The sequence below is a fragment of the Chrysemys picta genome, chromosome 13 (genome assembly GCF_011386835.1).
Source record: "Chrysemys picta bellii isolate R12L10 chromosome 13, ASM1138683v2, whole genome shotgun sequence".
NCBI classification, from domain to species: Eukaryota; Metazoa; Chordata; order Testudines; family Emydidae; genus Chrysemys; species Chrysemys picta.
In genome coordinates, this window is record NC_088803.1 from 29357634 (window position 1) to 29371146 (window position 13513).

The window sequence follows — 13513 nt, forward strand, 5'->3', positions numbered from 1 at the left end:
TTTAAAAAATTAAGGAAATTAGTTAGGGAAGTGGATTGGACTGAAGGACTTGTGGAACAGATGGATCAGACTGAACAGGTTCCAAATCTCTTGGAGGCTCTTACCTTCTAAACAGGAACGTCTGTTTTCTAGTAAAATCAGGAAAAGGAAAGGAGAAAACTCAAAAGAGGTTCCTCCTGGCGCTCACGTACGTGACCCCTAATACTCTCTCAGTCCTCAAAGAGAGACCTCGAGAAGGAGACTTGCTGAAGGAAAGCTACAGGGGACTCAGAGGTTTCCCTGGCCCTGAGCCCCTGTCCTGCCTGGCTGATGTCAGCATCTCTCTGTGAGGTCACCACCTCCCCAGCACCTTTGACCAATAGGCTGAGGTCCTGCAAAAGGCCTTTGTGATGTCACTGTCACACCCACCCCTCCCCTGCAGTGCTAATGTCCTGCCACAGGGCAGACACTTTGGAGGTTTGAGCTACTCCCTGTGGATCACCCCGCTCAATGAGTGTTCATTCTAGGAAGCAAGCCGGCTAGACAGTAAAACAGCAGAGGCTGCTCCCAATGCTACACTCGGTTTCTCAGAAATGAGTAGACTTTATGGGCAGAAGAGACAGTTAGAGCATCTAATCTGACCCCCTGCATATCACAGGCCTTTCTGCACCATATGGGGCAGGCAGAGCTCTGCCTGGGCGCAGGGGGAATGGGATGGGGGTAGATCAAGGAAAGGGGGGAGGGGAATGGGTGTGAGGGAAAGAGCTCCTGTCCCAGATGAAGGAATTTGGGGGCAGAGGAAAGGACCCTGCTCCACAGAGAGGGGAGAGGGTTTCTGTGAGTACCAGGGGGCTCCATTTCCCCTTCCACTAGCTCCCGATTTACAGAGAGCCAGAGCAGTACCTGCAGCAGGGAGCAGGAGTTGCTGGTGGCCTCAGAGGCACAGGCCCTGCAGCGCCTCGGGCACCTGGCGCAAGTGCCACATGATACGGAGCTGGCGCATCACATTGGCCGTGACGTCCTCCTGCTGCAAGGGAACGAGAACCTGTCTGAGACTCAGACGCCTCCGAGGAATCAGGGGGGATTAACGGCCCCTGGAACCAGCAGCATTTCCACCCAGCCCCTGCCCACCTCTGAGGGATGGATTCCCCCTCCTGACCCCCAGGATGGAGTCTTGTTGTCCTTCCTAGTGACCTCCAGTGGCAACCCCCCTCCTTGTATGGGGAGCTCCTGCCACTTCCCCCTCAGTGCCCCTGACAGCTGTTCCACCTCCAATCCACAGCTCAAGTTCTCAGACCCCTCTCCTCCAGCCCCACCCAGGTTGGGTAGGGAGGGGACTGTAGCGGGGGGGGGGCAGGAGGGATTCTGGCAGCAGTGAAGTGGGATGTGGGGAGGTTGAGACCTTTCCCCAAGTCACCCCAGCCACTAATGCTGAAGCCGCAGGATGGCAGCCCTGGTGAATGGGACGGATCGGCAGCCCCTGCTGACTAGGGTTACCATACGTCCGGTTTTTCCCCGACATGTCCTGCTTTTCGGCAATCAAACCCCAGTCCGGGGGGAATTGCCGAAAAGCCAAACATGTCCGGGAAAATGCCGGCCGGGCACTTCCCCTCCCGCGGCTGCTCTGCTCCGCTCCTCCCCTCTCAGACTTTAAGAGCCGAGCTGCCCGAGCCAGCGCTACTGGCTTCGGGCAGCCCCGCCCCCCGCCTCCGGACCCCGAGCCACGGGCCAGGCACTTCCCTTCCCGGGCTCCAGCTGAGCTGCTCTGCTCCTCCCTTCTCAGACCTTAAGGCTCCAGCTGCGCTGGGGAAGCGCCGGCCGGGGGCGCAGGGTCTGGGGGCTGCCCGGGCCCGGCAAACCGTGAAGCCGGTAGCGCTGGGGCAGCCCTTTCCCCATGGCTGGGAGTGGGAGGGAGGAGGGGGCGGAGTTATGGCGGGGAAGGAGCGGAGTTGGGGCGGGGCTAGGCGTGGGGAAAGGGGCGGGGCCAGGGCCCGTGGAGGGTCCTCTTTTTTTATTTATTAGACATGGTAACTCTACTGCTGACTGAATCCTCCTGTTCTCTCCAGAACGGGTCCAGCCTTGCCAGCAGCAGGACAAGCGTCCCCTGCCCATGTGCCTCAGCCCTGCTTGGTCAGACGCCATCACCCGTCAGTCCTTGGCCTCCCAGGCTGCCAGTGATGGGAGCAACTCTGCGTGGTGGCTTGGGTGACACAGAGACCAGACCACTAAGAATTGGGTGCGGCCCTGTGGGACAGGAGAGTCTCGCATAGGGCACTTGGGGGACTCTCCTGCCCTTCCCAAGAGCGATAGCACCCTGTCCTGAGAACATAAGTCTGGGATGAGGCAAGCTTGATATTAATTAGCCTGGCTAAAGAGCCTGGCTAAAGAGCTGGTGCTCCGGGGACAAGCTGGCTCGCTCCTACTCATGGAGGTGAATTCATCTCCCTTCCCAGGAGCACCTGCTCTCCCTTTTATTCCCCACCAAGCTCTTTGTGCCAGGCCAGCGAATGGCCACAGGATGGGAATGAGGCCTGGGCCCCGCCCCAATCTCCTGAGTCTAATGCAGCTGCTCACCTTGTCCCCCATCAGCTGCTGGGTTTCCCCCAGGAGGGAGTAGGTGACAGGGAGAGAGACACACACACATTTGTCCTTCTGGTTGCAGGGCTTGTGTCCTTCCAATCCCATTGGTGGCTGCACAGTGGGCAGAGTCCTCGCTGCGTGCCTGGCCCAACAGAATTGCAGGGCGTGGTGTGGAACACAGAAAGAGATAGAGAGACTCATCCTCCAGCCGGTGTCAGTCTGAGAGAAATTGGCTGGGGTCCCAGTCCCACTCTTCTAGCGGGTGCCATTTCCCAGCTGGGTTCCTTACCCCTCTGGTGCAGCAGCAGCTGGTAGAGCTGGTAAACCCCCTCCCTGGCCTGCCGGCTGATGTCCTTGGCTGGGTCACTGACGGACAGAGCCAGCTGTGCCATGTGGTGACCCATCCTGGGGAATTCCACTGAGTTCTAATGGATGGGAGAGAGAGAGGGGACTCCATCAGCATTTTCCTGTCAGCTCCCAGTCCCCCCCGGGCCAGGACTCTCCTTCCCCTCAGCCCCTCTGCAGGAGATGCTAGAGGATAGGAGCTAGAGCCAGACCCTTAATTTCCTCTGCCCCCAAGGAAGCCTGGAGCACAGGGCTGTGGGCAGGGCCCTCCATGAGGACTTGCTTCCCCAGCTGCTCCAGGATGACAGGAAGGCATGAACCTGGAGCACAGTCCCCTTAAAAGCCCAGAGTCACCACTTAACTAGGACAAGAAGAACTTGACTCAAGCCAGGCTCTGACTCTGCCTCCCCAAGAGGAACACTCCTAACCCACAGCCCCTGCAGCAGCAGATCCTACAGCCCGTCGGAGCCAGCCCACCTACCCCTGGAGTCAGGAAGCTGGGGTCAGAGGTCACTTACGTCAAACTCAGGGAGGGTGATGGTGGATCTGAGCAGGGCCGTGCTGCTCTTAACGGCCCTGCCTCTCTCTCGCGGCACCCTGGACACGATCCAGTAGTTAATGTGCTGTGGGGAAAGGAGGCATTGCACTGACTGCCCTGACCAAGGATGCCCACTGGGGGCCCGGCTAGGAGGACAGACTGGAAAATGGATCTAAGAGTGAAGGTAAAATTGCCCCCACCCCTCTCGTCGGGCTCACCTCCAAGATGTACTGGAGCCTGTCAGTGTCTGGGACTCTGCCAGCAGGTTCCCCATCATGGCGTCCAGGAGGTCTGGCAAGACCCTAGGCAGATCCTGAAAACAAGGGAGAGCCATGGGTCAGAGTTAGGGAAACTGGGGCTACACCTGCCACAGGATGGGAAGAGGGGTCTCTGGGAAGCACTGGTGAGACCCCAAACACATATCCTGGCCTCTCTCATTCACATCCCACTGCAGGCAATTAGCAAGGATTCATGGCAGGATGACAGCTGGCTCTTCAATCCATGACTTTAGCATCATCTACCTGCACTTGGGTGGTGTCCTTCTCCATGCCCAGGGTGAAGACGGCGTGCAGGGCAGCTCGGAGGAGGTGGGTCTCCAGCTCTGGCTCCAGGGCAGGCGTCATGGTGCTGGCAAGAGAGAGGAGCCGATATTAGACATCCCAGGGATGGGACTGGCACCAACACGCAGGTGAAACTGCAGCGAAATAGGCACAGGCTGGCAAGAAGGGAAACTGAGGCACCGAGCCAGGGAATGATAAGGCCAAGGTTTCTCAGACAGACAGTGGCAGGGCAGGAATAGCCCCTGTTCCCTGGACCCTGCTGCCCCTCCTGTATCTGATCCTGGGTGTGAGCCTCTCCCCAAAGCCGTTGCAATGTTACTGGAGTGAAAAGAACAGGCCAGCCAGGAGAGAGTGAACCTTCCCCACACCTCTGCCAGAGGAGCCATCCTTGGGCGGTGACCTGGGAGTGGGAGGGGCAGTGACTCCCAGCCCTGGGGCTGAGCAGCACTGGGGTTAGGGGAACCGGGCCGGAGGGTCTCGGTGCCTGAGGTTGCTCACAGCAATCAGGGAGTTAGCGAGGACGGCGCCGGGTGGAGAGTTATCAGGCAGCTCCTCAATGAGCTCCTGTGAGACCCAAAGGAGACAAAGGAGCGTGTGAGATTCGGGCCACACTGACACTTCTCAGTGAGGAGATTACACAGCCAGGGCCCCACACAGCCAGCAGGATCCCCCCACCTGCCTCCCGCTCCTCCGATTCCTGCCCAATAGTGACCACTCTCCGAATTTCTCCCGTCTCTTCTCCCCAGTCTTCAGCCCCAGCAATCCCTGCCCTCAGCTGCCCCTCCAGCACCAGCCATCCCCCATCCCTTGGCATGGGGAGACCCCTGCCCCTCCCATGTCTCTGTCTTTCCTCCAGCTGCTGGGCACCGTGTCTCGCTCACCACAATCCTCTCCGCCACAGCCGCCTTGCAGCAGTGCAGCTCCAGTGTGTCCTGCCCTCTCTGCTGTGCAGCGAGACGCGGGGTGGATGGCGTGCAGGAACACGAGCTGCTGGGCCTCCTCCTGCACCCACCAGGAGTGGGGTTAGGGGAGAGAGAGCCAGTTAGCCAGGGACCTCCCTGCCCCCACACAGCAGCTGCAGGACTCAGGCCTGAATGGGGGATAGTGGGGACCCGCCCATTGTCCAAATCACCCACCACTCCACCACAAGCAGGGTCAGGAACTGGGACAGTGCCTGTGGGGGGAGGAGACCCGGCTGGTGTGTGACAGACACCCCCACCTCTGGGGTCCCAGATCATGGAGGAGAAAGGTCCCCATTAGGGCTGGTGGATCATCAGGGACAAGACCCTCTGCAGGGGGTCAGGTGCTGGGAAGGGGCAGGACAGTCTCGGTTCCAGCACAGCTGGGGTACGTTTGTACCTTTTCTCCATCTTGGAGCTGCTCTCGGCTGTTAACGAGAGCAGCCTCCTCTGTGGCCACGTCCACCCATTCCTCCTCCTCGTCCCCTGAGTCCCTGGCGGTCCCTGCACCAGGGAGAGAAGGGGACAGGGTGACGCCTGCTGCCACTCGGGGGAAGGACAGGGGCACGGTGGGGCAATGTGTCCCCTTCCCACCTCCGGGACCCAGGGCAGATCGGGCCCCACACTCCCCCCTCTCAGTGATGCCTTCAGCCCCCAACTCCTTCAGGAGCCCATAGCAAAGAGACCCCCCCACGCTGTCCTGGACTCCCTGAGAGGTGCCTCCCCCCAACTGGAGCACCAAGGACCAAAGTGGCAGCATCTAGTGTCAGTGGGGTTCATGTTGCTCAAGCCAGACCCCTGGGCTGGGGACCCGCCCCCATAGCACTGATCGAGGGCCTGGGCCCAGGGTGTTCACAGTCCCACCCTCACCTCTCTCTGAGCCCAGCCTGGCTCCTCACCTGGAACAAAGCAGAGGCGCCTATCGGCCTCGCTGCTGCCCGAGTCCCAGGCACTGCTGCTGTCCCATGGGGAGCGGGCCGAGCTGCTGGTGGTGGGACAGGGATCCTCCACCTCCTGCCCTGGGGAGGCTGGAAGGTCCTCAGTGACCGGGCAGGGCGATGCCTCCTGCTGGGAATCAGGGCTGGGCTCCTGGGGCTGCTGCTGCCCACACACCATGCCCCAGAGTCACCCTGCCCGGCTCCCCTCCTGCGCTGGGTCCTGCCTGCCCAGCCGCAGCCTGGCCCAGCTCCATTTCGACCTGGCCTCTCCCACCTCGGCGCCTGCGCTGGGAGCGGGTTTTCTCCGCCAGAAGGCTGGGCACTTCCACCTCCTGGCCTGGCCGGGAGCTCCTTCCCCGCCAGTGGAGACGGAGGAGCCACTGTGCTCCTGGGGAAGATGGCAGCTGCTTCCCTCAGGCTCTGGAGCCACCTGCAGAGCCTTCTTCCTGAACATCCTCAGGAGCCTGGCCATCCTGGAACCGAGCGGGGAGCGGGCGTGAGTCTGGGGTCAAGGCAGCCTCTCACTAACCAGCCTGTTTGGTCCCTCCCCATCCCTGCCCCAGCCAGAGCAGCTCCTCCTCCCCCACAGGGGTGCATGTAATGCAATCTACACGCACTGGCAGGAGTTCATTGCATGATCTGCTCCCAGCGTTCCCCCTCGTCACCCCTGGGGCTGCAATGCCCGGGGAGTCTCCTCCTTTTCGAACACTGGATTCAGTCACTTTGGACAAGCAGCTCCCTCCTGCCGTCCCAGGCCACACTCCCCCCCAGGCTAGAGAAGGAACAGAACCCAAGAGTCCGGACTTCTCCTGGGAAACCATTCCCCACGTCAAAGTCCTGAGGCAGAGCAAGGCCAGGACCCCTGCCTTTCCCATTGATTTCCATGCTCAGCAGCTCACAGGGTCTGGCCCAGCTCAGAGACGCTCAGCCTGGGGAACGGTCTCCCACAAGGGAAGGGTTGGGAGCCCCATTGCTGGTACCTTTCCAAACACACTGGAGACGGCTCTGGAGAAGCCCCTCCCCGGTCTGAGAGCGAGGGGCTCCTGGGGGCGGTTTGCAAATCCAATCTCCTTTGGGAGAGATTCTTTCCCCCTCTTTCTGCCTCTCCCCAGACAGACAAGGGACGCCAATGGGGAACCCTAATGCCACTCACTTGCTCTGCTGACGGAGCGATGGATGGAGGATGTTCAGTGTCATTCCTCGCCCTTCTCCTCACTCCCCAAAGCCAAGGCAGGCTGGAGAGGGTGGTGGTGACCTGAGGAGTTACCCTGCCCAGCCAGCAGGCAGGGTGATAGCACTGGGCGATCGACTGGCTGTGAAAACAAGAGTCTGTCTTATTGCCAAGGGACAGAGAAACTCGGCCAGCAGCAGGGGGTGCAGAATACTGGCCTAGTGCGGGGGTGACAGCGCCTCCCAGCTCCTCCCATCCCAGCACTTTTCACACCTTCCTGGAGCCTCCCAACCCCCCTGGGCTGTAGGTGCTGCGACCCCAACCCCACTGATGAGAACCAGGCCTGGGGCGGGGAAGCTACTGGCTCAGGGTCACACCAAGTGTCAGAGCTAGGGATGGGACCCAGCAGTCCTTATTTCCAGGCCCCTTCACTAACCACTGCTGCACACTCCCTCCCACAGCTGGCAATTACAACCAGGCCCTCATGTCCGGCCCCCTGCTTTGAGAGGGAGTGTGCTCCGCTGGAGTGATTGGAGCAGGGAACTGGGAGTCAGGACTCCTGGGTTCCATTGCTGGTTTCCTATTGACCTGTGGGACTTTGGGTAAGTTGCTCCCCGCTCTAGGCTCTGTCCCCAGCAGTCAAATGGGGATTTCATACTTTCCCACTATTGGAAAGTGCTGGGAGAATCCCCCAGCAAAAGCTGCTCTGACAGTGCTAAGCAGCATCTGACCATTAGAGGTCGGAGCGCACTGCCCAGGAGAAGGAGTGTTTGGTTCTGGGCTGTTGGAGTACGGGCTTGCAACCATCTGTGCACACATATTATACTAATTGCATCTAGACCACATCTCCCTAGTTTGTTTGTGAGAATGTCTTTATTAACACCAAGATGGATCACATCTACTGTTTACCCACCTCCACTAGGCCCGTAACCCTGCCAAAGAAGGAGCTAGGATTGGTTTGGAATGATTTGTTCTTGACAAGTCCATGCTCATTAGTCCTAAGAACCAAATTGTCCTGTAGGTGCTGACAAACTGATTGTTTAATAAGGAGTTCCAGTATCTTTCCAGGTATGTTAATGGATGGGAAGACGTTCTTTTTCAGGGATCTCTGACGAGAACTGGGGCACAGCACTTAGTTTGTTGAGGCCATAAAATGGAGACAGGCACCTCTTCTCTTCTCCCAGCACCCCAGATACCTAAAAGGGTGGGACTCACATCCCTCAATGGGCTTTAAAAAAAGACAATGGTTACAATGTGGCCCCAACCATTTCTGGTTTCTGCAGACTAGATGTTTAAGCAAAGTTTAGAATTCCTTGGTGCTCAACACCGTGAAACTCCCCTTTCTCCTTCACAAAGGGCTTTAACGCCCCTTATCTCACCCAGGCTCTCGACTGCCCAAAGTTGGAGAATTGTCCCTGTTCCCACTGCAGAGCACCCCCCACGACACACACACAGAGTCCTCCTGGTGGTGGGAGGGGAACAGAGGAAAGGACAGAAGACGTAAGAGATGAAGAGAAAGGAGGGAGGGATGGAGGAAAAGGTAAAACAAAAAGGACAAACCCTAATGTCCCCAGTGATTCTAATGGACAAAATCCCAGGTGGGGAATAAAATTCGGCCACCTTAAGCTAGTGTTTTCCATGCCTAGAATTCAGCTAGCGCCAGATGCATCAGACTGAACAGGTTCCAAACCTCTCGGAGGCTCTTACCTTCTAAACAGGGACGTCTGTTTTCTAGTAAAATCAGGAAAAAGAAAAGAGAAAACTCGAAAGAGGTTCCTCCTGGCGCTCATGTACGTGAACCTAAATACTCTCTCAGTCCTCAAAGAGAGACCTAGAGAAGGAGACTTGCTGAAGCAAAGCTACAGGGGATTCTGAGGTTTCCCTGGCCCTGCGCCCCTGTCCTGCCTGGATGATGTCAGCATCTCTCTGTGAGGTCACCACCTCCCCAGCACCTTTGACCAATAGGCTGAGGTCCTGCAAAAGGCCTTTGTGATGTCACTGCCACACCCACTCCTCCCCTGCAGTGTTAATGTCCTGCCGCAGGCCAGACACTTTGGAGGTTTGAGCTACACAAAGAGGAGACACTTAGATCTCAAAAATTAGATGAGATGTTTCAGTCTGAGCTAAGTAGTTGCTGCTCTTAACAATTGCAACATAATAAAATACAAATAAAATAAACTATTTCAGCCATTCTATTATGTCCTAATCTGATCTGAGTAAACATGATAGGACACCTCATCTTATGCACTGCTCCTAGTGACACTCCGTGGCAGAGTTGGGAATAGGACCCAAGAGCCCTGATTTTCAAACTAACCATCGGATCTTGAATTTCAGACATTGAATGACCTGAATAAAGTGCTCTCAAGTGAGTTCCAGACCAGCAAGAGTTCATAGTAATTATTCAGCAAGTATTTTAAGACAACTGGAATGGTAGAGAAAATAATGAACTGCAGAGAAGCAGCAAAATTTGTCGAACATATGACTGGTTATGACTATTTACTTGGTCTTAAAAGAAAACAACAGGGACCTGAGTCTCCTCCCTGTCAATAACCCCCTGCTCAGCCAATCAGGATAGAGACCGAGGGGCGGGAGGATGAGGGTTCTCACCAGAGAGCCCAAAGGATGGCCCAGGTCACCGCTGGTGATCACTGTCTGAGCACTATTTCAGCCCCACATTTTTCGGTGGACCTCCCACAATGGGAGTTGTAGAGCACCCCCCACGACACACACACACCCCTCCTGGTGGTGGGAGGGGAACAGGGAAAGGACAAAAGAAGTAAGAGATGAAAAGAAAGGAGGGAGGGATGGAGGAAAAGGTAAAAGAAAAAGGACAACCCTTAATGTCCCCAGAGATTCTAAGGGACAAAATCCCAGGTGGGGAATAAAATTTGGCCACCTTAAGCTAGTGTTTTCCATGCCTAAAATTCAGCTGGCGCCAGATGCAGCAGACTGAACAGGTTCCAAACCTCTCGGAGGGTCTTACCTTCTAAACAGGGACGTCAGTTTTCAAGTGAAATAAGGAAAAAGAAAGGAGAAAACTCAAAGGAGGTTCCTCCTGGTGCTCACATACATGAACCCAAATACTCTCTCAGACCTCAAAGAGAGATCTCGAGAAGGAGACTTGCTGAAGCAAAGCCACAGGGGTGTTTGAGGTTTCCCTGGCCCTGCGCCCCTGTCCTGCCTTGCTGATGTCAGCATCCCTCTGTGAGGTCACCACCTCCCCAGCACCTTTGGCCAATCGGCTGAGGTCCTGCAAAAGGCCTTTGTGATGTCACTGCCACACCCACCCCTCCCCTGCAGTGCTAATGTCCTGCCATAGGCCAGACACTTTGGAGGTTTGAGCTACTCCCTGTGGATCGCCCCACTCAATGAGTGTTCATTCTAGGAAGCAAGCCGGCTAAACAGTAAAACAGCAGAAGCTGCTCCGAATGCTACACTCGGTTCCTCAGAAATGAGTAGACATTATGGGCAGAAGAGACAGTTAGAGCATCTAATCTGACCCCCTGCAAATCACAGGCCTCCTGTCCACCACAATAGCTACTTTTGGGGCAAACACATTCCGGAAAGGCATCTAGTCTTTATTAATGACATCAAGAGATGGAGAATCAACCACTTTCCTTGGTAGCTTCTTCCTGTGGTCAATCATCCTCGCTGTTGAATATTTGTGCCTTATTTGTCATAGGAATTTGTCTCTTTTCACCTTCCAGCCATTGGGTCTTGTTCTGCCTTTCTCTGCTAGACTAGAGAGCCCTTTAATACCCAGTATTTTCTCTCCATTAAGGCACTTCAACACTTCAATGAAGTCCCCTTCAATCTTCTTTTGATAAGCTAAACAAGTTGAGCTCTTTCAATAGCTCACTAGAAGGCATTTTTCTCCAGCCCTCAGAACATTTGGTGGCTCTTTGCTGCCCCAGCTCCAATTTCTAGGACCATCTTTTTCAAAGGAGGACACCAAGACTGGAGGCAGTATTCCAATAGCAGTCTCACTGCTGCTGTGTCACCTCCCTATCCTACTCACGGCTCTGCTCCTACGTCTAATGATGGCTTTAGCCCTGTTCACCACAGCATCACACTGGGAGCTCAGGTTGAGTGGCTTCTCCACTCTGGCCCCTAAATCCTTTTCAGAGTCACTGCTTTCCTGGATACACATCCCCATTCTGGAGGTGTGGCCGGCGTGCCTTGTGGCTACGTATAGGACCTTGCACTGGGCTCTGCTCAAACTTGTTTTCTTTGAATGGGTCCAGCTTGCCGAATGAGCCAGATCGCTCTGTATAACTGCCCTCTCGCCATCAGGAATTACCACTCTGCCTGTATTTTGTCACCCCCCAATCTTATCCGCAGTGATTGTATGTTTTCTCCCAATTCATTGATAACAATTATTTTAAAAAATTAGTCCTTGAGAGCTTCTTCAGACCCTTAGTACCCAGGACCTGCTCCCCACATCACAGTGAGAAATGCTGTCCAGCCCTGCTGGTACATAGGGGATAAGCACAGAACAAACGTACCTTTAGGAGCTGTGTTGTCCATAGGCTCTGAACAACATGTGGGGGTCAGCAGATTACAAACACACGACAGACCTGTAGTGTAGACAGGTCTCAACTGTGTCTCAGTTTCCCACCCTGTAAAATGGGGAGAACAAACAAAACCTTGATTAGCTCCATTTGATAGCTGGGGTAACCGAGGCACCCAGCGGTGCAGAGACTCGCTCATGGTCCCAAAGCCAGGAATAGAAAACAGCAGATCTGATAGCCAGGCCTGGGACCTCACCCTGGTTTTCCTGGCCTTGCTGCTCTAAGTTTAGTCACAGCCTCCATGTCTTTTCCCCCCGTGTCCCTTAACCCCACGTCACTGCAGAAGAGAGATTTTCTGGTAGCCAGCTGGCTCTCCTGCATGTGGATGTCATTCCAAAAGACGTGCTCTGGCTCAGTCCCATGCTATGGTTGGCTGAAGGAACCACTTGGTCACATTCTAGGCCCTGAGTTATACAGGAGGGGCGACTAGATGCACAGAATGGTCCTTTCTGACCTGAACCTCTATCAATCGCTACATTTTCTGCTGCTAGGAAGAGAACTCTGAACCTATTTTCTCTCATTCACTTTCCGTCGGAATAATTTCAATCCAGGCCAAAGGATTTCCTCTTCCATTGTGTCTTCAGCACCTTTGCGAGCAACCAGTTACTGTTACCCACAGGTTACCAGTTTCAACCTGTCCCAGGGTGAGATGGCCAGGAAAGGGGTTGGAGCTCAACTGCACCTGGCCCAGGTGATGCAGCTCCCTAGGGTGAAGGGAATAAGTGTGGGGGTCACGTGACAAGACGCAGCCTGTGACTAGGACCCAGGCCTGCTGAGAGATAGAAGGGCAGCCTGTGCTCAGCCAGGAGAGAGACCCCAAGGGAAGCAGGCATGGGAGGGGCTTGGAGAGTCCTTTAAAGGTCAGGGACAAGCTGGGAAGGGGCCAGGCTGAGTACTAAGGACAAGGCCCTAGGAGGGAAAGACAGGGCAGTTTAGGAGATGGGGCAGATAGTCCAGTTGGTTTCGGCTCCCAGGACCAGACACCCAGAGGTGAAGGTGATTGTCGGGGCTTCTGTCCTTCTTCCCCAGTGTAGATTTGATAGTGGAGAAGACTGATGCCGGAAGGGGGAAGTGAGTTACCCCAAGGTCACCCAGTGAGTTTATATCACAAATGCATACTCGGAAGGATCCAATAGAAACATGGATTTTCCAGTCTCTTCTTTCTAGGAGTCCCCAGGGCTAAGGTAAAACCACTTCGGCCCCTCCCCATTCTGCTCACCTCCAAGATGTGCTGGAGTTTGTCTGTGCTGGGGGGTGCTGTCAGCAGGATCGAGAGCTCGTCATCCATGTTCTCTGGGCAGGCCTTGCTCAGAGCCTGCCAGCGGAGGGAGACCAGGGGTCGGGAGCCTGCATTAGCACCCGTGTGCCATTGACCAGGAGCCGGCTGAGGTAAGCGCCGCCTGGCCGGAGCTCGCACCCAGAAACCCTGCCCCAGGTCGGAACCCCCTCCCACACCCAAATTCCCTCCCAGACCTCACACCCGGCACCCCAACCCCCTGCCCCAGGTCGGAACCCCCTCCTGTACCCTAATCCCTCCCAGACCCCACACCCCCACCCACACCCCAATCCCCTACCCCAGCCCTGAGCCCCCTCCCGCACCCAAACTCCCTCCCAGAGTCTGCACCCCAACCCTCTGCCCCAGCCCGGATCCCCCTCTGGCACCCCAAACCCCTAATCTCCAGCCCAATCCCAGAGCCCGCATCCCCACCGGAGCCCTCACCCCTCCTCCACTCCAACCCCCAGCTCGAGCCCAGTGAAAGTGAGTGAGGGTGTGAGAGCGAGCGACTGAGGGAGGTGGGCTGGGCTGGAGTGAGTGGGGGTGGGGCCTTGGGGAAGGGCATGAAAGGGGTTGGGTCAAGGGCATTTGGTTTT

General features: G+C 56.1%; 1 long non-coding RNA gene across 1 annotated transcript; it reads right to left on the minus strand.

Moving 5' to 3' along the window:
- Positions 1-4486: 4486 nt before the first annotated feature.
- On the minus strand, positions 4487-13148 carry LOC135975321 (uncharacterized). The gene is made up of 3 exons (XR_010592240.1): positions 12861-13148; positions 11576-11689; positions 4487-4566 (listed from the first exon to the last, which is right to left on the minus strand). It is a non-coding gene; the product is annotated as an uncharacterized LOC135975321 (long non-coding RNA).
- Between the last annotated feature and the right edge of the window lie 365 nt (positions 13149-13513).